Source organism: Astyanax mexicanus, chromosome 12 (assembly GCF_023375975.1).
Source record: "Astyanax mexicanus isolate ESR-SI-001 chromosome 12, AstMex3_surface, whole genome shotgun sequence".
In the NCBI taxonomy this organism is placed as follows: domain Eukaryota; kingdom Metazoa; phylum Chordata; class Actinopteri; order Characiformes; family Acestrorhamphidae; genus Astyanax; species Astyanax mexicanus.
In genome coordinates this window covers 4,886,427-4,911,790 of record NC_064419.1, presented here as the reverse complement: position 1 = coordinate 4,911,790, position 25,364 = coordinate 4,886,427, and the positions used below count along the sequence as shown (strand labels likewise).

The following is a 25,364-nucleotide window of genomic DNA, read 5'->3' as shown; positions in this document are numbered from 1 at the left end:
CCATAACAACCTACTGGGATACCATAGTGACCACCCAGCAACACAACACTAGTAACCAACTAGCAACCACCAAAGAAACCAGTTAGCAACTAGCAGGAATACCATAGTGACCACCCAGCAACTCATAGCAACTAGCTCTGTAGCAACTAACTATCAACCACCTACAGTAGTTACACCATATGTAGCAACCAGCAAGCAACACCATAGCAACCACCTCAGATATCCTTCTATTACACGGTGGTGGGTGGTGAAATTATGAATGTTAAAGCTTCCACAACAGGAACAAATCAAGATTTAAAACAAGATTTGTGAGGTTAGAGAACCTGATAGGTTTCAATGGATTTGTCATGGGTTCTTCTATAAAGTTGTATTGTCTCTAAAACCATGACTCAAACTCAAACAATATTTTGAATACTGGAATGGTTCTATGTCCCCAGTTGAATGAATGAATCTTGATGGGCCATTACGGAAAATTCTAGCATATAAGTGTTTTGTAAGAACCTTTTTTTTGTTAAAAAAAATGTGAAATGTTGCACCATTTACTGTAACTGTAAGAATACAACATAATATAACGTAATATTTGGGTAATTTACTGCACTTACGTTTTAGCAGTAGCTGATAAGCAGTTGAAGTTCATGCAATCAGGCAGTGTTTTTGTACTCTGAACCCTGAGTTTGATGACTGTGCTCATTAATGTAAGTGAGATATGATAGGCAGAGATGTATAGTAATGAAGTAGAGGTCCTTTATTAACAGTGTTGGGCACACTACTTTGAAAAAGTAAGTAGTTATAGTTACTAGTTACTTCTCCAAAAAAGTAAAGACAACAATCATTGCTTAGGTGGTTATCTCATCCTTCCCTCCCTTGTGACTCACACACACAACGCAAACACACTCACTTGCGCCTTTGTCTGTATGCGTGAAGTTAAAAATGTCACAGTTAATTGAGCGCAGACAAACCATGTCTCCCTGAAGCTGCGGGAGTCTCCCGCATTTCTGTAGCGGCTCCCTGATGCCCGCGAGTCATATATAATCTCCCGGAATTCAGAACGAGCGCCCCCAAACGCACTGCACACAAACGCGCACACAGGCGACAGACTTTTTTTCTCTAATCACGTGTGGGAAGGAGAGAGAGAAAACAGAGAGGGTTCTGATTGGCCTGTTCTCTGCAAAGAGTCTGTGAGACAGCCAATCAGTTTTTAGTGTGGGCGGGAAGTGTTTTTCCCCCCTACCGGACGGGATTTGTTCAGTGAGTGAGAGAAAGCAGATCATGGCGGAGGCAGGGAAAGCAGAGGCAGGGCCTTCCAAAAAGAAAAAATATAAAACCCATTTCACCTCTGAATACTGAATACTCTAAATTTAATTTAAAAAAAAGTTAATTAATTAAAATTAATTAAAATAAGTTTTAAAAAATTAAAAATAAGTAAAGTTTCGTTATCCTTTGGTGTGTGTGCAAGTTTCTTTTGATCTTTTTTTTTGTTCGGGGGGGGGGGCAACTTTTGCAACTTGGGATGTCTGTGAGCGGCTAAAGTAACGTGCAGTAACGGGGTGTGAGAAATGGTAACGGTGTTATAGTTACAGTCAGAGTAATAAGTTAGATTACTCCTTACTGAAAAAAAGTAACTGCGTTAGTAATGCTGTTTATTTCAACACCGTTATCCCCATCACTGTTTACTACTGTACTAAAGTACTAAAATACTGTATCTGTATCTACTGGAGTAGTATTGATACTGCATATTTTCAATTAGATTAATTATGCTGCATCGTTACTCTTTACAAATACAAACATTTTAGGAATCATTTCAAACCCACATTATCACTGAAGCCAGAGCAGTAGATGCTCTGCACTGTCAATGGGTAGAATGAAGCTTTTCCTCATCATTGAGTGAATCAAGCGATTATGTTAGTATAATACTGCTGACTGGTAGAAATGGCACAATCAGGTTGAGTAATGTTAAACACCTTTTTGGTAAATAATTATAAGTCATAAATATGCTCTATTAAACGATTAAGCAGAACATTAGAAATCATTAAACATCATTTTTTAAAGAGCGAAGTTTGAGTTTAATAGCAGGTTTATTCTAAAGATCACAGTTCACTATTGTCTTCTTGTTTCTTGTTTATTGGTTGAAAACAAATCCCGGCAGAAAATGCTGATTTAGAGCAGCAGATTTGCAGGAGCTTAGGGATCAGCAAGCTTGCTAAAGCAGCTGCTGGGTTGGTGTGCGTCTGGTGTGTTTGGCGCAAAGTTCAAGCTGCTGGCGATGGCGTGCAGTGTGTATGAGTGCGGTGATGAGGAGAGTGTTTGGACAGGGGTCAGTAGAAAGGAAAGTCTTGAGAAGGGGTGAGCGATATGACCCTAAATTAATAGCACGGTATTTAATCGTATTTCCGCGATATCGATGCTCTTGGCAATGTGACAAAACACTGCATTAAAAAAATATATATATTTCAAAGAATACACTACTGCAACTAAATTAAAATTAAATTCTATTATTGCATATATAGACATTTAAAAATACAAGATTGATACAGAATGATCAGTCATGATACTAATAATCCTAATAATACACTTCAAATATTTCCATATATCCAGGATTAAAGTAAAATAAATGATAGTGGAGGGATAAAATAGATATATAATATATATAGATATATAATGGAAAATGAGAACTGTATGATAATTAGGAGTAGGTAATATGACGATATTTCAGAGTATCATATCTTTCATTATATTCAAAATTGTTATGTTCAAAAAAATATTATTCTTTACAATATGATACTACACACCCCTAGTCTTGAGGGACCAGTGACTGTAGACGTCTGTCTAGACGATAAGGCAATTTGATATTTATATCTTTATTTGAAGGTACAGACACAAAAATATTTGTGAAATATTGAATGCATGAATACATCATAGAAGGTATTACCCCCCACTGTGGATGGCAGAGTTTCTGTCCCATGATATTTGGCATGTCATATTATGAACCAAAATAATTCAAAGAGCCATTGTAAAGCTGTCAATTCTAAAAGGATATAAAGAAATAAAACAAGATTTTTTGAAGTTCTAGAAAAAGTATATTTGCTTTCCACATTTAGCCAAAGAAAACCAAAATCAAGCATGTTAATTACAGTTTTTTTCTGATTTTATTGGTTTAACTTTCTCCACTGTCAAGGAAAGACTTTTTACCACACTTTTGGTACCAGCATTGATGTGTGGTACTTCCAAAGAACCATTAAAAAACCTTTATATTTCCAGAACTAATAGAAAACAAAACATTGCACAGCAAGTTAAACAAGAACACTTCATTCATTTCATTTGATGATGATGATAAAAACTGGGACAGAGGCCAGCAGAGCGGGTAGAAGCCGGATGTCAGCACTTCCTCAGCAGTTTAGAAGCACAGCTGACCCTCTGGCAGTGCTGCTGACCTCCTCCACATCTGCTCTTTCAGGGAAACTCAGCATCCTGACTTTCAGTAAGAGATGAAGCTCCGGGCCGCGGGGCTGTTCACGGCGGGAGGTGGTTTATTGCTGTGTGTAGTGTTGAAATATTTATCAGTTTGTTAGAGGCTCTCAGACGAGTAGTAATTGTGTGTTTTTACCATTTCCAGTATGTGGGGTAAAAATAACAGCCATTGAAAGAGAAAGCAGAGTGTCCAAAACTCTACAGGATATGGAAAAACGATTCTTAGCCTTCAATGGAAGTCAATGTAAAAAGATTTATTTATTTATTTAAAGCTCCACTAGGTAGGATTGAGATTTTGTGCTCGCGGGCTCCCCCTACAGTTGCAGAGTGTAATAAACGTTTCAGGCGGATTTTAGTTTCTCTTTCTCGTTTCCTGGCTTTCACAGACATATTCGGTCTCTTTCCAGCTTCTGTCAGAGTGTCTGTATGTTAGTTTGTAAAGAATGAACCAGTAGTCCTTGTAGAACTGGTAGGACTAAAGGTCGGAAAGCAGGTCGCAGTTCTTGCGAGCGTTGGTCGCGACCACCTCGAAAAAAACCTTACAGAGTCTGGTTTGAGCTCAGAGGAGCTTCGGCACAGACACGAGAGCACCGCTATTCCTCCTATTACACTTCAATGCAGCGCTGCACTGAGTTTCAAGCTGTAATTTTACTACTTTAAAAAGATCAAAAATCAAGAAAATCCTACCTAGTGCTCTTAAAGTCATTTAAGAGCACATCTATAGATCCATTCATTAATATTTAGCATGTGTCAAAATTCAGCTAAAATATAAAGAAAGTCTGCAAGGTTCCCATTATGTCAAAGAATGAAAAACAGCAAAGAACAGTTAAACAGAAAAGAACAGTTAAATGTGAGCAAATAAGGAAGATACCAAAACCAAGAACCATGTGTTCGGACCTAAACCTAATTGAGCACCTGTGGGGCATCCACAGGTGAAAGTTTTTGCATGCTTTTGTATTTCCACTTGGGCAAAAAAAACAAAACATCCATTCAACCATTTTCTGCGAATCACCTAAAAGAGTTGTCTGGTGTCTGGAATCATATGCTTTTATGATATGTTTGGATGGCTCGCTTATTGTGAGAGCCCCACCCGCCAGCTCAGTTAACGAAACACCATTTTATTTATTTTTGATTAAGAACCTCGGACAGTACACAACAGGATTAGCCAGCAGACTTCGTCTGACAGAGGGATCTGTACCTACTGTACCTACATTATAAATACCTATAAAGATGTAACAATATACACTATACATGAAGATACACAGAAGGTACTCGCTGCTTATATCTCTGAATGCAATCAAATCCTCACAGCAATGCTCAAGAAAAATCTAGTAGAAAGCTTTCTTTGGACAGTAGAGACAAAAAAAGCAGGATTACCTAATTTAATCCCCTTGATTTCAAAAGAAACTGAATGAAAATTAATGAAAATGAATGAATGAGTTGGTGTCCCAATACTTTTGTCCATACTGTGTAGAACGATGGGATAGAATGATTGACAGGCAGAGCGGCTCAAGTTTGCTTACTTTCCTCTAAATGTGTCATAGGTGACTAAAGAGAAAGAGAGAGAGAGAGAGAGAGATTCCTCCCTCACTCCCTCGCTTTTATCTATATTCACACTCACGCTTCTCCCTAACACGCTGGACCATTTCCGACTATTGTTCCTCCAACTGTGAGCACACAGGGAACACACACACACACACACACACACAAACTCGAATTCCAAACACATACTTAACATTGCTCAGGAACACAGTCACATTTCACAGTCACAAATACAATGACATGCCAAAAGTCATTGGACTGGAACTAGTATCGTGCCCCCATGTTTTGCCCCATGTCCCTAAAAGAAGCTAATAAACACTGCACTGACCTGCTGGATATGCAGGTGGGGTGATGAGCATTAAAATCCATGGTCCTTATTTTAACGATCTTAACTCACCTATCGATTGAGCCTTGTGTGTCTTATAGCTTGTAAAAAGGCATGAACTACTTCTCTTAATTAATCATGGGAGTGTTTAATGTGAAATGAACAGGAATAAAATAAAGTTGTTATTCCCTTTAAGATGCAGGTGAGCTCTGACTTTGGCGCATTTGTATCTTAACAGTGCGGAACTTTGTGCGTCTCAGCAGACTGTGAAGATACGCCAGCAGCTCATTTAAGTGAACAGCAAGGTTATTTTATTCTTTAGTCGGTTTATTTTGAAGTTAAAAGTCAGGTTTGCACTCTGCATTGCATCTGTGTGTGTGTGTGTGTGTGTGTGTGTGTGTGTGTGTTTAACAAGCGGGGTGCGGTGCACATGGCGCTCCTGCATGCCATGCTCCTGCAAACTCTGACGCTATTTTAACAGCACGGGCACAAGGCGTGAAAAAAAAACACTTTTGTCTGGGTGTAAGATAGCAACAAGCATTGCGACATGCCTTGTGCAGGGTGGACTACAGTTTAGATTGGGCCCATATGGACAATTCTAGCCAGAAACTGCTGGTCACAATCCTTTCCACCCAATGCACTGTTCAGTTTGAGTTGTAATGCTTTCTTTGGTGTATTCCCAGTCTAAAAAACATGTGACATTATGGATTGAAGGAGGAATGTTAAATCCATCCATCTGGCACCCATTATCAGGACTCGATCCAACTTGATTCAACCATAATTCATGTTTCATGCCTTGCTATGAGCACGCTGGCCAGTGCTTAGCCTCACTTACAAGATAACACCTCATCACTTGTACAGGTGTGGGCATTCCCAAGCTGTCCACTGAGATAACTGTCTCATGACGTTTGATGTGTCAGTGTAATTTACGTAAGAAAAAATAAAATTACCAGTTTGTTAGACAGACTTATAAAATGACATATTAACATCACGTTTTTCAGGTTATAATACATATCCTGCTGTATCCGCTCAGTCCACCCAATCCTTGACCTCCCCGTAACTCCAGAATCACAGCGCAGATCCCGGTTGTCTGTAAAATCTCAATCCAGTGCTGGTTAATGGCCCTGTTTTCTGGACAATAGCACTGACGTCCAAAGTCCGGTACGTTTAAGGTGCAATAAACAGCATTACAGCCCTCAGTATCTGTTAAAGCAAGCAAGCTGATCTGAGTTAGGTGCAGGAGCCATGTGGCAGCGAGCTGTTCAGGTCGATAAACTCAAATAAAGAAGCTGTAAATGGTGCAATCTTGCTTGGCAAGCTTAAGTCTGTAGAAGTAGGACAGATTTCTGATTGCAAACCAGGAGATGTTGAGTTTCATTTGTGAGAAAACAGACCGTCTAGGACTAGTTGCTTACTGATCAGTGTGTAAAACATAAAACTGTTTATGAATTAATACATCAGTTTATCGATAAGTATTTTGTTTGTTATGAACTTGTGTGCTTCTGGTCAAGCCCAAAAAATATACTGCAGAAATTGGTTTAAAATGAGCTTTTATTTTGAAAGCGTCGAAATCTGCACCCCCGCCATGAAAAGCATCCCCTCTCGGGAGCGCGCTTCTAATTAAAGTTAGCTAAAGCAATTATCTACGTTTTTATTAAGAAGAAGATGCGTATGCGCTTCCAAAAGGGGGTGCTTTTCATGGCAGTGGTGCAGATTTAAGCACTACACTGGTGCCAAATTCAGCACCCCCGCCAGGAAAAGCACCTCCTCTCGTGAGAGGATGCAGGTGACGTTTCTTTTTTCTTATTTCTTACTAGTCAGCATAGCTTATAACAGTATCTTGGGTATTTCTATTTTTTAAATAAAGTTAAAGCCAAGAAGATGTGGGTGTGCGCTCCTGAGAGGTGGTGCTTTGCCTGGCGGGGGTGCTGAATTTGGCACCAGTGTAGTACTTAAATCTGCACCCCCGCCATGACAAGCACCCCCTTTCAGCAGCCCATATGCAACTTAGTTGCGACACTATTTGGAGCAAGCCTTAGTACCAGTATCTCCAAACTGAAGGCCAAGTTCCTAATAATAACAGGCAATGTTCACATTACCAGCCTAAAGTGACTTAAATCTGTTTTTTTTTTGCTTAATGCGGCTCAGATCTGATTTTTTCATGGCCGTGTGAACTTGCCAAATCTGATTTGAGGCACTTTCATTTGTGGTCCTAAATCGGATACGTATCTGATCCATAGACATGCGGAATGAATATGAACCGCAAATCGGAATTCATGCATCTTTTTTATGCTTTGACGCATTAGCATTAGCGCTACGTGCTTCTCTCTCATACCCACACTGCATCTCTTGGTGCAGCTGTGCAGCTATAGCTGCAAAAAAAAAACAGCAAAAGCAAACCACCTGGCCTTTTTGTTACCTCTTCGACCTGAGCATGAACTTCAGACCAGCTGTTTGCTGTTTCTCCACTCCAGAAAAAGATGCTCCACATATGAGCTCCACATATGAGCATGTGAGACGTTTTAGGGACAGATTTGTTCACATTACACACAGATACAGATCACTTACAGTACATTTGTGAATGTGAACCGTCAAGACAGCCAAATCCGATTTGAGCAAAAAATCTGATTTGAGCAAAAAATCCGATTTGAGCCAAAAATCTGATTTGAGCAAAAAATCCGATTTGAGCAAAAAATCCGATTTGAGCAAAAAATCTGATTTGAGAAAAAAATCTGATTTGAGCAAAAAATCCGATTTGAGCAAAAAATCTGATTTGAGCAAAAAATCTGATTTGAGAAATGTGGCTTGCAATGTGAACGTAGCCTTAGAGACAACTAAACTACAAATTGTTCCTGTATGATCAGTGTAGTTTAAAAATGGACAGTGAGTATAGAAACAAGGAAGAGGACAGAATATTCCTACTAGATTGTGTTTATCTCTCTGTTTCTGTGCTAGTCAGCTATTTTCCTTCTTACTTCATTTATAATGTTGTTCAGGTGTTGAATATTATGCACAGTTGTATGACTCAGACTGAGATGCATTTTTATTATCTAACGTCGCTTGTCCTCAAAGGCCCACACATGGTTGTAATTGATGGTCATATAAACGTGACCCAAAACAACACTCATATAAAAGGTTAAAACAGTCTATGTATTCAGAGAACTAAACTGTTGACACTGAGCATTATATGATTTTCCTGTCCAATATAACCGTCATTACCTGTCTTGCATCATGAAGCAGGTTGTAACATCAACAACGCACTTAGAGTTAAATGAATAAAATCTATGTAGGACATTTTATGGAGTTGATCCAAACAGAGATGCTGAAAAACAAACATTTCCAACAGACCTTCTACAGCGAAAGGGGTTTTAATTGGTTAATAATAAATTGAGTGCTATTCAGCAATTGTGGCTGCCATTTTTTGATGATATTTGATATTTAAAAAAAATGTTATCAAATTCACTCCTCATGTTTGTGCTAAAAGGCTGTTCAGGTGCAGTTTAACCTGATTTAAACAGATGATTACTGTAGCTATTTACATGACCAGTAAAAGGTATATATTTGCCTGGATGTTCAGTTTTTCAACCACCTTGACCATCAAACATCATCCAAAACCAGCTTGGACCATCTTATACCAGTATGTGTGACGTGGTGAGAAAATGATGCGATCTCAATTGGACCCAACTATCAAATATATACTCCTCATGTTTCAGCTAAAAGGCTTTTCAGGTGCAGTTTAACCTGATTAAACAAGATAATTACTGTAGCTATTTCAATGCCGTTTAACACAAAACGTGGGATTTGCAGCTCTTGCCGCTCATGTCTGTGCAACTCAACATCAAATATTCCTCATTTACCGAGAAAGCAGATTCACACTGCACACATTTCTGTACTAGTTCAGAACACAGGTCCTTCTTCCTGTGTTTACTTTCTAGCTTTACTCCAGACATCTCTGACCAATAAGCAGAGGGAACGTGCTCACATGGTTTGTTGTGGTGCTTTTTGTTGCACTTGCAGGTTTTTTTATGTGAAACCAAACCAAACCAGGAGGGAAAATGAAACTTTTAACTGAATTGGACCAGGAAAACAAGTGTGAAAACAGTGTGAAATCACCTTAAGCTTAACCTAGCTAGTCAACCAGTATGACCATACCAACCACCATGACTTGCTTGACTTCACTGTTTGAACTGAATGACCAGCTTGACAACTACTGGTAGCTTTGTTAAGCTGATCATGCTGATAAACCAACTAGTAAAATAATTAAATACCTAAATTAAGTAAAGCTAAGCTATGTAAACAGAACTGTAATTCTGCAAAACCTTTGCTTTTATAGATTTCTCTTCTAAAAACTGTTTATTTTGGTGAGAAAACAATTACCTTTATTTACAGTAAGCTTAGATTTCCAGATTTCCACAAGGCTGGGTGCAGCAGCATTAGTGGCTAACCAATAGCACTCCCAACAGCACTTAGCAAAGTTAGCAGCTAAAAATAATTCTGCACCAGCAGTGCTAGCTGGGGTCAGCAGCAGGCTATAGACCAATAATACTCACATCTGAGCGATAAAAGAGTTCTTCGTTCTAGTTCTTAGTGCGGTTAGCGGCTAATGCTAATACTGCTCCAGTCTCAGTGCTGGAGTCTAAACTGAAACTCCCATATAATGATGCACTTGCTCCTTCATACATATGCTGCACTTAATTATAAGGCTCACTGTCAACTTATGGCAAGACTTAAAAATTGTAAGTGTGCCATATAGTGTAAAAAAAAATAAGGTACCCAATCCTTGTAGATAAGTACTTCCCCTATACCTAATAACACATTTAACACAAAGGATTGAGGCTAGAGTGATGGGGGGAAAGAGAGCACCATAAACCAATCCACACAGAGAAGGACCGATTGTCCTTCAAGTGCTTACTCGTACTCCGGCTGCTGATGCCTAGCAGAGTAATCCTTGGATCATAGTGACAGTGCATGTGTTTGGCTTTTGAGCTGAATGTCTTAGCAGGAAAAGAAAGATACAGCCAATAACAGGCTAAGCTAATGCTAACAGAATGATAACTGGTAAATTGATATTGAATATGCAGTAATGGAAGCAAAAGCTCCGTTGGCTTCAAAGAAATGCTGTTGAAATGTAAGTTTCCGTAACAATCCTGCAATCCTTCTGCGTTATCGCTGCGTAAGGTGGCACTTTCACAGGGCATAAGCAGAAACGGGATATACTGGAACAGTATGGGCACGATCCGGTGACTGCTAGTAAACTCTGTCATTTACAGGGAAATAAAGGTCACTACCGGTTCCATGTTAGCGGCAGGCCGCGAGCGCGTGCTCACTCTCCGCTCTGATTTTAGGAGTTGCGGATGAAGCATTTTCCACATCTGTAACACTTCCTGTTTTTTTTGCTACGACCAGAAAAAGAAGTGCACATTTGTTGAAAGTGACGCCGTTCACTCGTTTCCTTCTGCTGTGCCTTTTTCTGCTCTTTTCTGCTGTTTTGATGAGTCATAGTTGGTGTATTTTAGAAACGAGGCTTGTATGATTGTATGAGCGGTTGTTAGATAATGATATTAGAGATGAAGCACAAAATGATTATTCTTTGTCTGTGTTGTTTTTGCTTCAGGCAGTCGTGATTCTGAGTCAGTTGCCTGGAGTTTGACATTGATATTAAAGAAAAAAACAGAATCCAAATACAGCAAAAAATATCCAGCACAGAGGTGCTTTAGTGTTAGATTATTTTAGTTCAGGAATAACAATGGATGTCTTTGATTGTTCTAGGTTTTGAGTTTGGGGACAGGCGTTAGTAATCCCGCAGAGTAATAAATGACAGATGGACGCTTTAAAAATATTTCAATAATAGTTAATAGTTAATAATAGACTGCTCTGTACAGAACATACTGTTCCTCTAGCTCCTCTAGTCCACCTGCACTCCACTGTTTAACCCTTTACCCTCTAGAGACTGTGCGTCTTCATATGGGGGGACATTACATTAATGCGTCATCCAGTGGACACAAAATTACACTCAATTGATTTAAAAAAAAACAAACAGTGGGAATCCCAGTCAAAAATTTCTACAGCCAATTTTATGTTTGAACTAGTTTGCTCACTTAATGTAGAAAGATAAAATCTTGTTTTTGGACTAATTGGGTTCTTTTCATCCAAAATGGCAAATAAACTACTAAATTGTTTTTTTTTTTTTTTTTTTTAATTGCTTTCTGTTTAGTTTAGCTTTTTGTACTTGTTCGGTCCTACTAATCTCAAATAGCAAGGAGAAATTAAAAATGCATACCAAGCAAGTCTGGTTCCCAGGAGGTTAAGGCATGGTGGTCACTGTAAGACATCATTTTTCCTCATTTATCACTTTGCAACTGTGTTTAAAGTGGAAATCTGTAAAGTCCACCTAACATTCCGCTTAAAATACCCTACATTAACTGGAAAATATATACAGTTAAACTTTTATTTTAATAATAACAACTCTTAACCTGATATTGGTGGCTGATAATGTGTAATAATGTGTATTTTCGAAATGCTGGGCTTATTTATTTGTGGGGGGCATTTGGTTTGTATTTGGTTTGTAAGCGCTGCATCATTGTTGGTTACCTGTATGTGGCGGAGTAATACATGGAGAGCTTTGGTTACAGTGCATTTCCGGCTAATAATGTCATTCATAAAACGTCTCTCAGCCAATCACATTGCAGGGTTGGAACTAACTGTGGTATAATAATGCTTTTATTATTTGCTATATTACTTGCTGTCCTGCTGTGGATGAAGCACCAGTGCTGGTTGGGTTGTCCTTTGTGAATAGAACTGTTAAATAAATAAATGAGCTGGTGTTCGTGTTCACACTTTTACACTCAGAGTGTGATTCAGGTCAGCAGGGGGTGGGTATGAGTATGATGGTGGGGGTGATAATGAAGCCAACAGAGCAATTGTTGTCACCCCTAGTGTAAAATAACTCAACTGGGGCAGAAATTCATTAACCTATATGAGGAGTGGGTAAGGGGGGGTGGGATTATTGGGCAGAGTGGCAAGGCGCTGTAGGCACTGTATGTGTGTATTCAATATTGATTTATTTGTTTTTTTCAAAATACCGTATTTCTAGACAATTTACTCATTCGAAATCAGTGGAATCTCACTTTTACATACACATACATTAAGTGTTATTTCAAATACAGTGATTCTAATTATTTTTGAACACTATTTCACTTTAAATATGTGCCCTAGAATGCATTTATTTGGTATAAAAACAATTTTAACCCTTGTGTGGTGTTCATATTTTTGTTACTTGTTTACTTTGTTACTTGGATTTAATTCAGCAAAATTAAGCATTTTTACATTAAAATGCTTTACACATGCTTGCTTCACCTAAATTGCAAGCAATATAAACAGCTTACATGGTTAATATTTGCCCTTTACCTTTCTTATGTTACATTTCTTTTAAAAAGTGCTACTCTTTTTTTATTAGTTTTTTAATAAAATGTAAAAGAAAATGAATTAAACTCAAGATATGAGTAGAAAATTTGTTTAGCTTCAAATTTACAAATGAAGCAATGTTTATTAGCCCTTGGCCAAACATACTGTATGTAATATAAATGTGTAGGGGGGGGGGGGGGTGTACAGTGCGTGTTTATCGAAAATGTGTTTTGATATATGTTTTTCACAAAAAAATGAGCCAATGCCAATGAGTTTGAGTTAGAAAAAAATATTTTTTTAGTATCATTTGATGAAAAATGCCCGAACACCACCCGAACACCACACAAGGGTTCATCTAAAAATATGTGAATTTTGGTGGGACGAAAAATGCGAAGAAGAGATTTTCCAAACAATGAAGTCAATAAAATTTTGACTTTCCTTGCTTTTATTATTTGCTGGTTTAGTTACTTCAATGTGATGCTTCACAGGAGTAAAGCATATACCCTAGCCTAACCTAGCCTAGTTTAGCATAGTTTAGAACATAATAGTTCATTGTTATTGGTATTAATTGTCATTTTTCATACCTAATAATGTTGTAGTAGTTGTAGCTGTAACTGTACATATTGCTACTACTTGGCTGGGTTAGCTGTTAGCCTAGCTTCTGCCTGTTAGAAGTGTTAGCATTTTAGCCTCTCCACATGACATGGTTTCCCATCTTCCATCTTCCATCTTCCACTATACAGCTCTGTATGCAGTGGGATGAAGAGAAGGACTCCTGTCTGGTTGGGTGAGTGTGTGAACGTACACGTGTGTGGTGGTCTGTGGTTGGTGTGGCTTGGTGGGAGTATTAGCCCTGAATGACCTCACACACTCTTTTAGTCTCACACACCTACTCAGGCCTGTTCAGTAACACTTAAGCTGGAATGCATTATCCAGAAGCTTTACAGGAACTGTAGGAGTGAGTAGAGAGCTAGCTCACTCCCATTATTAAAAGTAAAATAGTGATACCTTCTTTTAATTCTAGCACTTTTATTTTCAATTATACAAGGATGATACTGTATTTCACTCAGTTCCACTATCAGTGCTTTAAATTAGGTCCTATTTTTAATTTTTATTTCTTCATTTTATTTTGTTGGGCTGGTTCAGCTCATGTCCTTCTTTACTTTTGCTCATACTTCTCATTTTACCCCTTCAGCGTATTTTTTTTCACCAAATACGAGAAAGACCAGGGTCAAACTGAGTTCAGTTTCTTTGCTGAACTTAGTACTATAGGTTAGGTACCCAAGTTTACTCAAGCACTTCTGCTTTGGTGTTGTCAGTATTTCACTAAAATTATACTTTGACATGAGTTTGAGTTTAGGCTACTCTACTAATGTATATATATATATATATATATATATATATATATATATATATATATATATATATATATATATATATATATATATATATATATGTTTGCAATGTCCAAAAAGCCAATGTCTCTACTACACAGGGTGTTGTGTATTAAATTACCAATTACCCAGCTATAATTAGCAACCTAACTGAAACCCAGTGATTACCTGTTCATTAGAAAAATAGCCAAATCGCTCATTTCCATTGATGCAGCAATACTGTTTACCGGCTGTTATCTATACCTGGCAACCTGGGGTGAGGAAATGAGGAAATGCGACTGAAAGAATAGCAGTGTGAGGGTTCGGAGGCCACACAGATTACCGCAAATACAAAAAAAAAAAAACATTATCCTTAATGGTCCTTTAAGTATGAATGCAGGCTACGCTACTTTATTCATACTTTTTTTTTTTAATGGGACGTGGCAAAAATCTTGGGACACTTATGGGATACTGTACTCTAAATACACAGGGATAAAGCTGATGGACGTGGTTTAAAGTAAGACCCTCCCTGTTTATCACGCAGCAGTGGGCATCACACTGCAACACTTTCGGGAAACCAAGCTCAGACCAAACACTGCATTGTTGTCGCCCACACACTCCCTCTCTCTCTCTCTCTCTCTCTCTCTCTCTCTCTCTCTCTCTCTCTCTTTCTCTCTCTCTTTCTTTCTTTGTGGTTCACCCTGATCCCTGTCATGTGGCCTGGCTTACTGCTCACTCGGGTGGAGAGGAGGGGGGAGGTGTGGGTTGGAGGGCCGGCGAGGGTCCAGCATCGTCCACTAGATAACGGATTAAAGTGTCTGTTCAGCAAACGCACCATGTGAATGTGTGTGTGTGTGTGTGTTTGTGTGTGTTTGTGTGTGTTTGTGTGATAAATGATTGCTTTAGAACCTCCAGACATAAACATATTAGTCTAGAACTCAGTGACTCAGCTCTCAGACAGGAAAACAAGATTTTTAGCCCTATTAGCTTTGATTTAAGCTTAAAATGGCCTTCTATTGTTAAATTAAAGTTTAAACTGTTAAACAAACCAAAATAGATAATTTAGGTGCTCTAATCTGATGAATGTATCCTGTACAACAGAGGTAACTCTGGGGCTTCCTTTCCTGGGGAGATCCTGATGAGTGCCAGTTTCATCCTTATGTTTTTAACGATATTTGTGACTGCACTTGTCATTGAAATGTTTCGGATTGACTGACCTTCATTTTTTCTTAAAGTATTTTTTCTTTACTTAGTTAAGTAGTTCTTTTAGGCATATTATAGATTAGATTACATTACTCAATTAGAGCTATTCACTGTATAACAACTCTACCTCTTCACAACTTTACAACTGATGCTCTCAAACACTTTAAGAGCCAAGTAATTAACTCTTAACAAGGTCAGCACAGCTGTTAAATGAAAGCCTGAATTCCAGGTGATCCAGCCAAAATGTGCAAAGCTGTCATCTAAGCAAGAGGTGAAATAACGCTAAATTTAAGGTGTGTCCAAACTTTTGATTGGCACTGTACAGTACAGTCACTGCCCAGTGAAAAATATGTATGGGTCAAAATGTTGTGTCATCAAATAATAACAAAAAAAAACAAAACATTTAATCATTGTGAACATTTATCATATTTATAAGATTTTAGACTGAACTGTTTTCATCTGCATACATGGTGCTCTTGAAATGAGGTGTGTTCAGGTAAATTTCTGGTGTATTGCTATCATGGCAACAAAAAACACAGGTGCGCCACTGACTGACAAAACACGCACTACACTCTGTTCAGAGCAGAGCAGTTACAGATCTCAAACAGTGGAGAAAACTAAAACTCTTCCAATATATTGTCCATCTATTCAAGTATCTATATTATCTACATACCTTCCTATCTGTCTGTCTATATGTCAATCTGTCTGACTCTCTTGTAAGCCCAAGATTGTTTTTTTCCCACAGCCTATCCCTCCATTCATCCATCTGCTTATAATGGTATCACAGCTTGGGGCAGATGGTGTTGTTTCAGCAGGAGCTCAAACTGGCCAAGACTGATCTGGCTAATTTAAGCCGTTGAGCTCAGGGGTCAGATCTGCAGGCTTGTATTAGATACAAAAAATGAGGCTTTAAAATTTAAGAATAAGAATTAAGATTAATTTATTACATTTGAGTATTTTTATTTTTTAACATCAAATTTATTTAAATACACTTTTAGTCAAAGACCCTCTGAAACTGAGCATACTAATTAAAGTTGCAATGGATAACTGTGAATTTTGTTCTGAGTAAAGCAGCAATTTGCTAAAGCAAATTTGTAAAGCAATTTTATTTAAATGTATTTATATCCTGCCAATTTAAAAGGTCAAAAACAAGCTCATTAAGACTCTGTCCTATCATTAGTAATGCTCCCAACTGTAGAAGCGTAAACGCTAGCATATGCCTCTTCTTATACATGTAAAGCCAGACTCCACCTCTTTTCAAACTGATGCTGATGCAGCATCATTTTGCAGCCAGTTCACTTGGAGGAAAGCGCAGCGACCGAGCTCTGATACATCAGATAACAGATGCCTGTGCTGGCGAAATTATTTTGGGAGTGATGTGGGGAGAGAGCACCATCTACCCAGCCACAGAGTGCATGACCAATTGTGCTCTCTCAGACTCTGGCTACTGATGCCAAACAGCATGGCAAGCACTAATTTATAATTATAAAAAGATATTTTTGTGAAAATGAGCATTTAATGGAAAAGGAGTTGACCTGGAGTTGCAGACATGTTAAAGTGAAAATTACATTTTCAAAAATTATTTTAATTACCTTGATATTGTACAATGTAGACAGTTAGAGCTTTACCTTAGGTAAGTATGGAGCTTATATAAGAAATATTAAATAAAATAAGTATTATTAATTATAAATTGATGTCAAAGTTTTTTTTTCCTGTCTTAAAGGGGCGGAGTTATCCCAAGATGATAGGGAATTTTTTTGACACTTTTAAATAGCTTGATGATTTTATGAAAATAGCTAAATCAATAATTTAAATGCCCAATATTTATTTAACTGTTATGTTATTTAACTACTTATATGAATCAAAAACTATATACTAATACATAGAAAAAGTGTGTATAATAAAATATTTATTTAGACTAAATCTTAAAAATGTATTTTTACACAGTGTTTGTGTGAAATTTAAACAACTATATGTTGTCACACAAAAGGTACATTATATTAATATAGATTAAATATCGAAATCAATCAATCAATCAATCAACCAATCAATCATCATGCTCAGTGTAGCCGAGCATTTACAGACACAGGGATTGACATGACAAAGAAAATAATAAATAAATTTAATCATTTTAAAATAACAGTAAATAAAATATAAAAACAGCTAAAAAAATAAAATAAATAAAATAATAATAATAAATATATATATAGTAATAATAACAATAAAAGAAAATCAAAATAAGTTAAAAAGCAAAAGTACAAAACTGTTAAAAAAAATAAAAAATAAAAAAAGGAAAGAAATAAAAAGGAAATTAAGGACTAAGAGAAGTCAATATGTGTCAAAATAAAAGTCAAAATGTGTCACTTTGAGGTCAGAGATTTTCACCCTGAATGGCCACTATTTCTCCCCCAGTTGCCACAAACCACTGCTTTCTTCCTCATGACTAAACACACACACACACACACAGCCCCAGATTAGCCCCGGTTCCATCAGTCAGACGGACCAACCGAGTCCAAACTGATTAGGATCCCACCGCTGACCCAGCCGGCCACAGCGCCCCTAATCCTCACAGACAGCCTCAATCTTACCCAAACACAATAATCAGCGTTCAGATCACTCGGATTACTGCTTTACCAGCACCATTAAACCAGTTCAGAGTGGAACACAGTGACTGGTGTGACTCTTATACATTTGCAGTGTAAATGAACTGGTTTGTGCTGGTTTATTCTGGTCTGATGTACAACCCATACTGCTGTTGATCTATAGAGAAATATACTGTATTCATTTTTCTAATGTTTGTGTAGACATTGTTCCTGGTTGTGCTCCTGCAGGTCAAACTGGATTGTGCTGACTCTGAACAAAACCATGTAACAGTGCCCCCTACTGGACAGTAGTGTCACTCTCTCTCTCTGTCTGTCTGTCTGTCTGTTTTTCTTTTTCTCTGTTTGTCTGTATGTCTGTATCTCTCTCTCTCTCTCTCTCTCTCTCTCTCTATCTTTCTCCCTCTCTAAATCTATTTCTCAATCTCTCTTTTTTACTATCTCTTACTATCTGACTCTTAATCTCTCTCACTATTTCACTGTCTGTCTCAATTTCTTTTTCTCACTGTCTCTATCCCTCTTTCTCACTCTCTGTCTCTATCACTGTCTGTCTTTCAATTTCTCTCTCTCTTTCACTCTATCCCCCTCTATCTCTATCCCCCTATCCCTCTCTCACTCTTTATCTCTCTCACTATTTGTCTCTCTCAAATTCTCTCTCTCATTGTCTCTAACTCTCTTTCTCACTGTCTGTCGCTCTTAATTTTTTCTCTTTCTGTCTCTATCTCTCTTTCTCACTGTCTCTATCTCTCTTTTTTACTGTCTCTATCTCTCTCGCTGCCTGTCTCTCTGACTCACTCACTGTCTCTATCTTTCTCACTGTCTGTCTCTCTTAATATCTCTCTCACCACCTCTATCTCTCTTTCTCACTGTCTCTATCATTCCTTCCCATTGTCTATCACTCTTAATTTCTCTCACTCTCTTTATCCCTCTTTCTCACTGTCTCTCTCTCTCACTCACTGTCTGCCTCTCAATCTCTCACTGTCTCAATGTATCTACCTCTCATCTTTATCTCTTCTTCATACTGTCTGTCTATCTAAATCTCTCTTTTTTCTGTCTCTCACTCCCTCTGTCTCTGTCGGCCTGTCTGTCTGTTTGTTTGTCTGTCTGTTATTCTCTCTCTCTCTCTCTCTCTCTCTCTCTCTCTCTCTCTCTCTTCACAAACACCTCTGTTCTCCTACACATGGTCATTCCCTGTCACAGAAAGACTGGAGTGTTTCTGGGAACACAGTGAATGTGAATGTGTGTGTATGAAAGAGAGAGAGAGAGAGAGAGAAAGAGAGAGAGAGTGAGTGAGTGCCTGCGCAGTAGAGTCAGGTCAGCTGATGCTTACGGAGGCTTTTCTTACCACAAAGTTTCACAACAGCCGAGTTTCCATTGCGCTTTTCTCTCTGGCCTGTGATTCTCTCTGATCTGGAATAGGGAAGATACAGGTCGTTCTGCGTCTCTGTCAGAAAACCGCAACCGGGCAGCTTTCATTTCTGCTCTGCTGGACTCTGCTGGACTGTCCAGCAGTAAACACGCATTAAAGTGAATTATGGAACGAGTGTATGCAGCACATGCAGCGCTGCAGACAATGAACATGGCAAAAGAACTGAACTTTTCCTGCTGTTTGAAAGGGAAATAAATGATATGATTGGTGATTAGTGCTATAGTTTCAATATACAGTATGGTTTCATTTTATTTTATTTTTCTGGTTTTCCCGGTACATACATGACAGTGTGAGGATTGAGTAATGCTAAATGCTGCACAACTTTGCAAATTTAATGGCCCATTCATCATCAATATCTTATATTGGTGTTGGCCTTCCCAAGCCACCCCTTGTGGTAACCTTTCGTGTAAACTTTTCTGCTATGTATTTTCTATCCCATGACTTTTGGCATGTGAGTGTGTCATGAGAAAAAAGGTACTTGAAGCAATTATATGCACAATTTCTACCTTAAAGTAGCAAAGTAGCACATTTAAAATCAAGTTCTGTAGTAGAGGATATGGCATTTCTCTCATTCCCACATCAGGCTGGGCACATCAATTTCTGCACTGTGTAACTTTGGTGATGCGGGCAGGAGAACACTCGCAAGAACTGTATAATCTGGGTATATGTCATACGACATTACATATTAGTGTAAAATTCTGTAACATTACTGGATATCTACTGTCCACAGTCCACATGCTTCTCTCACATTCTTTTTTTCAGTGACAGTTCTCTATTTCTCAGCTTGTCAACAAATGCATGTGTAGGATGAAAGTTGGCCCGCTGTTAAGCAGGTTTTTATAATGTGAGATTCAAAGTTTGAACGCTAGGTGTCAGAAACGGGCCAAAGAGTCTAAAAGTGGAGAGGGTGCGCATTTCTAGCGCAGAAAAACGGGCCAAAGAGTCTAAAAGTGGAGAGGGTGCGCATTTCTAGCGCAGAAAAACGGGCCAAAGAGTCTAAAAGCGGAGAGAGTGCGCATTTCTAGCGCAGAAAAACGGGCCAAAGATGCTAAAAGCGGAGAGGGTGAGCATTTCTAGCACAGAAAAACGGGGCAAAGATGCTAAAAGCTGCCGTAATTAAGGAGTTTATTATTAAGAGACATTATGAAATCAAACATCAATTTGAAAAATCTTAGTTTACACAACACTGTCAAAGATAAAGATAGTATGTCAAGTAAAATGTGTAAATAAAATAATCAGGAAAAAAGTATTATTTAAAGTGGTATATTTCATTATTTGTTTTATTACAGAGTCTGTGGCCCGTGACTTCAAATATATTTCTCCTTCTGGCCCCCAACAAAAAAAGTTTGGACACCCCTGGTCTAATGAATTCTCTGATCTCTGACAGCAGAACATATCAAGTGTGCCATTTTTATTTTCTTTTTTTTTTTTATAAAGTTGGTGGTTTCTTTGTCAAATTTTTAGGTCATCTTTAGCAACCTGAAGACCCTCACTTTGATGGCAATAGTTTCCTTTATAATCCTGAGTGGAAAAACTTTAGTTTCAACTAAACTCGGATACTAAACATGGGATTTTGCAGCTTCTCTGTGAGACTTAATGTGAGACTTTATTAAATATTAAATAAAGCAGCATCAGACTAGATGATGCAGATAACAGAGGCTGTGTATGAAGGAGTGTGTCTGTGTATGACAGTGGGAACATGGCGCTCCTCTCCGGGGTCAGGTATGAGGCTGCTGGCTGGAGTCGGAAAGCTTCAGGCAGGAAGCGGCAGATTTCCTGGAATGTGTGTGTTTCCCTCTGCAGCACAGCAATAACAGCAGCAGCAGAGTCCAGGCCCAGGCGTCACCGTCACTCTCTGGGCATAGGCTTTTAGAGAGAGAGAGAGTGTGTGTGTGTGTACGTGTGTGTGTGTGTGTGTGTGTGTGTGTCTAAAAATTGTCTGAACTGTTTACGAATGCAGACTGCTGCAGGAAACTCCCTCAAAACCTCCAAACTAAACAGCCGTGAATCACACAGCAAAAAACTAGACTTTAGCTGGACGTGAGTCACTCTGATTCTGCAGGTCCTTCACTGTCTTTCACTGTTTTGCTAAAAAAAAATGTAAAATTAATCATGAAAATGTAGACAAAATGTTATATTTCTCAACAACAAGAGCTCGGCACCGATATGCCAAATGTCATGGGACCCACACCTGTAGAAATCCTGCCTGCATATGTTGTGAGGTGTTATCTTGTTGACGAGCTCAGAGAAAAAAGAAGCAGCATCTGAAGTGAATCTGAAGAATCGTGTGGGCTGAGGTCAGAATTGCCAGGTTTGCGGCTTTCACGCCAAATTGGGCTTGTTTGAAAATCCAGTCGTAGATGAAAATTCAGGGGTGGTGGGGGTGAGTTTTAGGGCTACTTCAAAAACAAAAAAGTGTGTGTTGCCTTGGATGTTATGTCAAAATGATAGGCAAACGTGGAGAAGTCCAGACTAAAATCAATGTTCCAAGATTGATTACGTCAATAAAAACCAGGAGAACATAACTATGGGAGGTAATCCATTGCAAGCACTAATAAATAAAAATGATACCATTGCGTTTTGATTTTATTTTTGACATTTATTATAGAGTTTATCACGAAAAGGAAAGGCTAAAGTGAAACTTTTCTTTTTCTTTTTACAATTAGCCTTTTCATTTTAGATTTGACTGTGAAATACCTGTATGGTAATGTTGCTTAAAACGAGTAAGTTTGTAATAGTATACCTATATGATTGTGATTGGTGTGGCACAGTGGATAACACCACTACCTTCCAGTGAGCTAACCACCACATTGTGTGTGAGACTGCAGTTCAGGTCCTGGCCTGGGTGACTGAATGAATCCTAACACTAGATTGGTCCACCTCTGTAATAGTAATAGAAATAACCTTGTAAGTCACTCTGTATGAGAGCATTAGCTAAATGACATAAATGTAAATAAATGTAAATTTTATATATACTACTAATAAATTTACAACAATTTTGCTGGATTGTGGGTGCCAGATATGATGGGTTATTATTCCATTTCTGAAATTGAGTGGGCATTTATTATTAGTGGTCGGACAGAATATTGATATAGTGAAATATCGTATAATTTTTGTATGTGATACATTATCAATATGTGGAATCAAACATCAATATTTTATTTAAACAGAGGCTCTCTAAACTCCCTAAGACCCCCCCCCCCCCCATTGGAATGACTACAATTACTGCTTCATTACTAAGCTGCTGTTTTAATGTAAAATTGGTGCATAATAATTGCTTAAAATGAGTAAATGTGTAATATTATACTTTATTATAATATTATTATATAACAACAATTTTGCTGGATTGTTTTATTGCAGTTCATTTGTACTCTTTGAACCGCTGCAGCTGCTCCTTCACACAACCTCACCAATCATCTCCAGCTTGTCTTCGGTGAGATTGCTGCGTGTGTGTGTGTGTGTTTGTGTGTGTGTGTGTTGTTACAGGAGCACTTGACATTTCTCCAGGCCGTGTGTTTGCGTAGAGTAATGACATCACTCAGATCAGTGCGAGAGCAGCTGTCCCCACTGGGGCCCCGGGGTCACGACCTTTCCCACTCGCTCTCGCTCACTCTCACTCTCACACTCACTTTCACTCTCGCTGTCTATCACTCTCTCTCTCTCTCTCACAAACACACACACACACACACACACACACACACACACAGAAAGTCCCTCTGTGCTGAAGGACTGTAGATCAGATCTGTAAGTACTGTACTGTATGTTTCAGCATGAGCATCTCTCATGCTGTGTGTGGTTAGTGTGTATGTGTGTGTGTGTGTGTTTTGTTGGGGGTTGGCAGTGGGGTTTGGGGTCCAGACTGCCAGAGGCCAGTAGAGCATCAGCCTGGGAACTGGAGCACAGCCAGGACGACACACACACACACACACACACACACACACACACACACACACACAGAAGGCTTTCCCTGTGCTTCCCTGACCTCCACTCTGCCCCCTACTGCTTGGGCGGGGTTGTTCTGCACTGACCCACACTAACCCACACACACACACACACACACACACACACACTATCAAAAGTAGAGACAGGTCCAGTCCAGACGTCATGACTATGTGTGTGATCTAAAGGGTGCTGGGTGATGACGTGGGTGATGTGAGGTCAAGTGAGAGAGTTTTAAAAACATACACACACACACACACACGTATATTGTAAATTTATGTTGAGCCTGACCCACAGTCTACTGACTGTGCATGCAACATTGAGATAAATAACTGAACAAAAAAAATGTGATTTATTAGTCTACTCAGGCTTTAGAAGAGCTCAGAAACACTGAGAAAAATAACTCATTCAAACCATGATTTATCAGTCTACTCATGCTTTAGTAGAGCTCCGTAACATTGATATAAATACCTGATCAAAACAGTGATTTATCAGTCTGCTCAGGCTTTAGTAGAGCTCAGTAACACTAAGATATATAACTGATCAGCACAGTGATTTATCAGTCTACTAAGGCTTTAGCGGAGCTCAGTAACACTAAGATATACAACTGATCAGCACAGTGATTTATCAGTCTACTTAGGCTTTAGTAGGGATATGTAACTCGGAGATATATAACCAATCAAAACAGTGATTTATCAGTCTACTCAGGCTTTAGTAGGGATATGTAACTCGGAGATATATAACTAATCAAAACAGTGATTTATCAGTCTACTCAGGCTTTAGTAGGGATCAAAAACTCTGAGATATATAACTAATCAAAACAGTGATTTATCAGTCTACTCATGCTTTAGTAGAGTTCAGTAACATTAAGATAAATAACTGAACAAAACAGTGATTTATCAGTCTACTCATACCTTAGTAGAGCTCAGTTACACTGAGAAATTTTTGCTATCATCCTCCTCTACCTCACGTCATGTCTTGTATGTACGTGCTTGCAGCTAACATATTCCATTCATTGTCCAGCCAGGCTTTTCCAACACGTCTAAACAAACAAGAATGAATTTAAAAAACCAAGACGTCATGTCCTGAATCCACTCAGAGCTGAGCCCCTCCAAACAATTAGACGCAGCGTCAGCCTTCCTCACATTGTGTGAGTGCAGTCTAACAAACACGTAAACACAATTCGACTCTTACGTTTACACCAAACACACACACATCTCACACGTACGGACCAGCAAAAGCGGTATTCCCCTTTCTTTTAGTTTCTATTGTGTATTTCTATAGTGTTGCTGTGTGTGTGTGAGAGTGTGTAGCCTTTCTTTCATTTACAGCCTTTTTTCAGATACCATCTGTAACTGACAGGCAGTAAACGGTGAGCCTGCTGGGAGCTCCGTTTGCTTTACAGTTGATAATGTTGACATAATATAACCAATAGTCATTATAAAGGTGTTAGGAGTTAATGATTGTTTGTTTACTAATTGATGTAGATCCTTAAAAAGATGCCTGAATGTATGAATGTAGTAATAAGTGCTTAGGTACTCTAAAGGCAGAGTTACACAGAATAAAATATATATATATATATATATATATATATATATATATATATATATATATATATATATATATATATATATATATATATATATATATATATATAGCATACCAGTCAAAATTGTAGACACGCTTTCTTATTCAATATAGTCAATAGTCATGTACAATAATGTAGTAACTTAAAAGTGTTAAACAAACCGAAATACTCTTTAAAGCATTTAGGTGCTTTTATCTGGAGTGCTGTTAACTGACAGTTTCTAAGGCTGGTAACTCTGATTAACAAACACATTAAGAGGCAAGAAATTCAGGTAATTAACTCTTGACGAGTTCAGCACAGCTGTTAACTAAAAGCCTGAATTCCAGGTGACTCTACCTCATAAAGCTGACTGAGCTGTCTCTATCTAAACAAGAGGTGCTGATTTGAAGAATCTAAAATATAAAACATATTCCAGATTCCAAACGTTTTTCTTCATAATTTGGATGATTTAATACAAAACATTTTAAAATTATCTGAATCTTCTACTACTTCT

At 38.3% G+C, this 25,364-nt stretch overlaps 1 protein-coding gene across 1 annotated transcript in view; it reads left to right on the top strand.

Annotated features, from left to right (window-relative positions):
• Positions 1-25,364, top strand: part of rgl1 (ral guanine nucleotide dissociation stimulator-like 1) — a 53,987-nt gene that overhangs the window by 1,769 nt on the left and 26,854 nt on the right. The gene's annotated exons all lie outside the window — the stretch shown is intronic.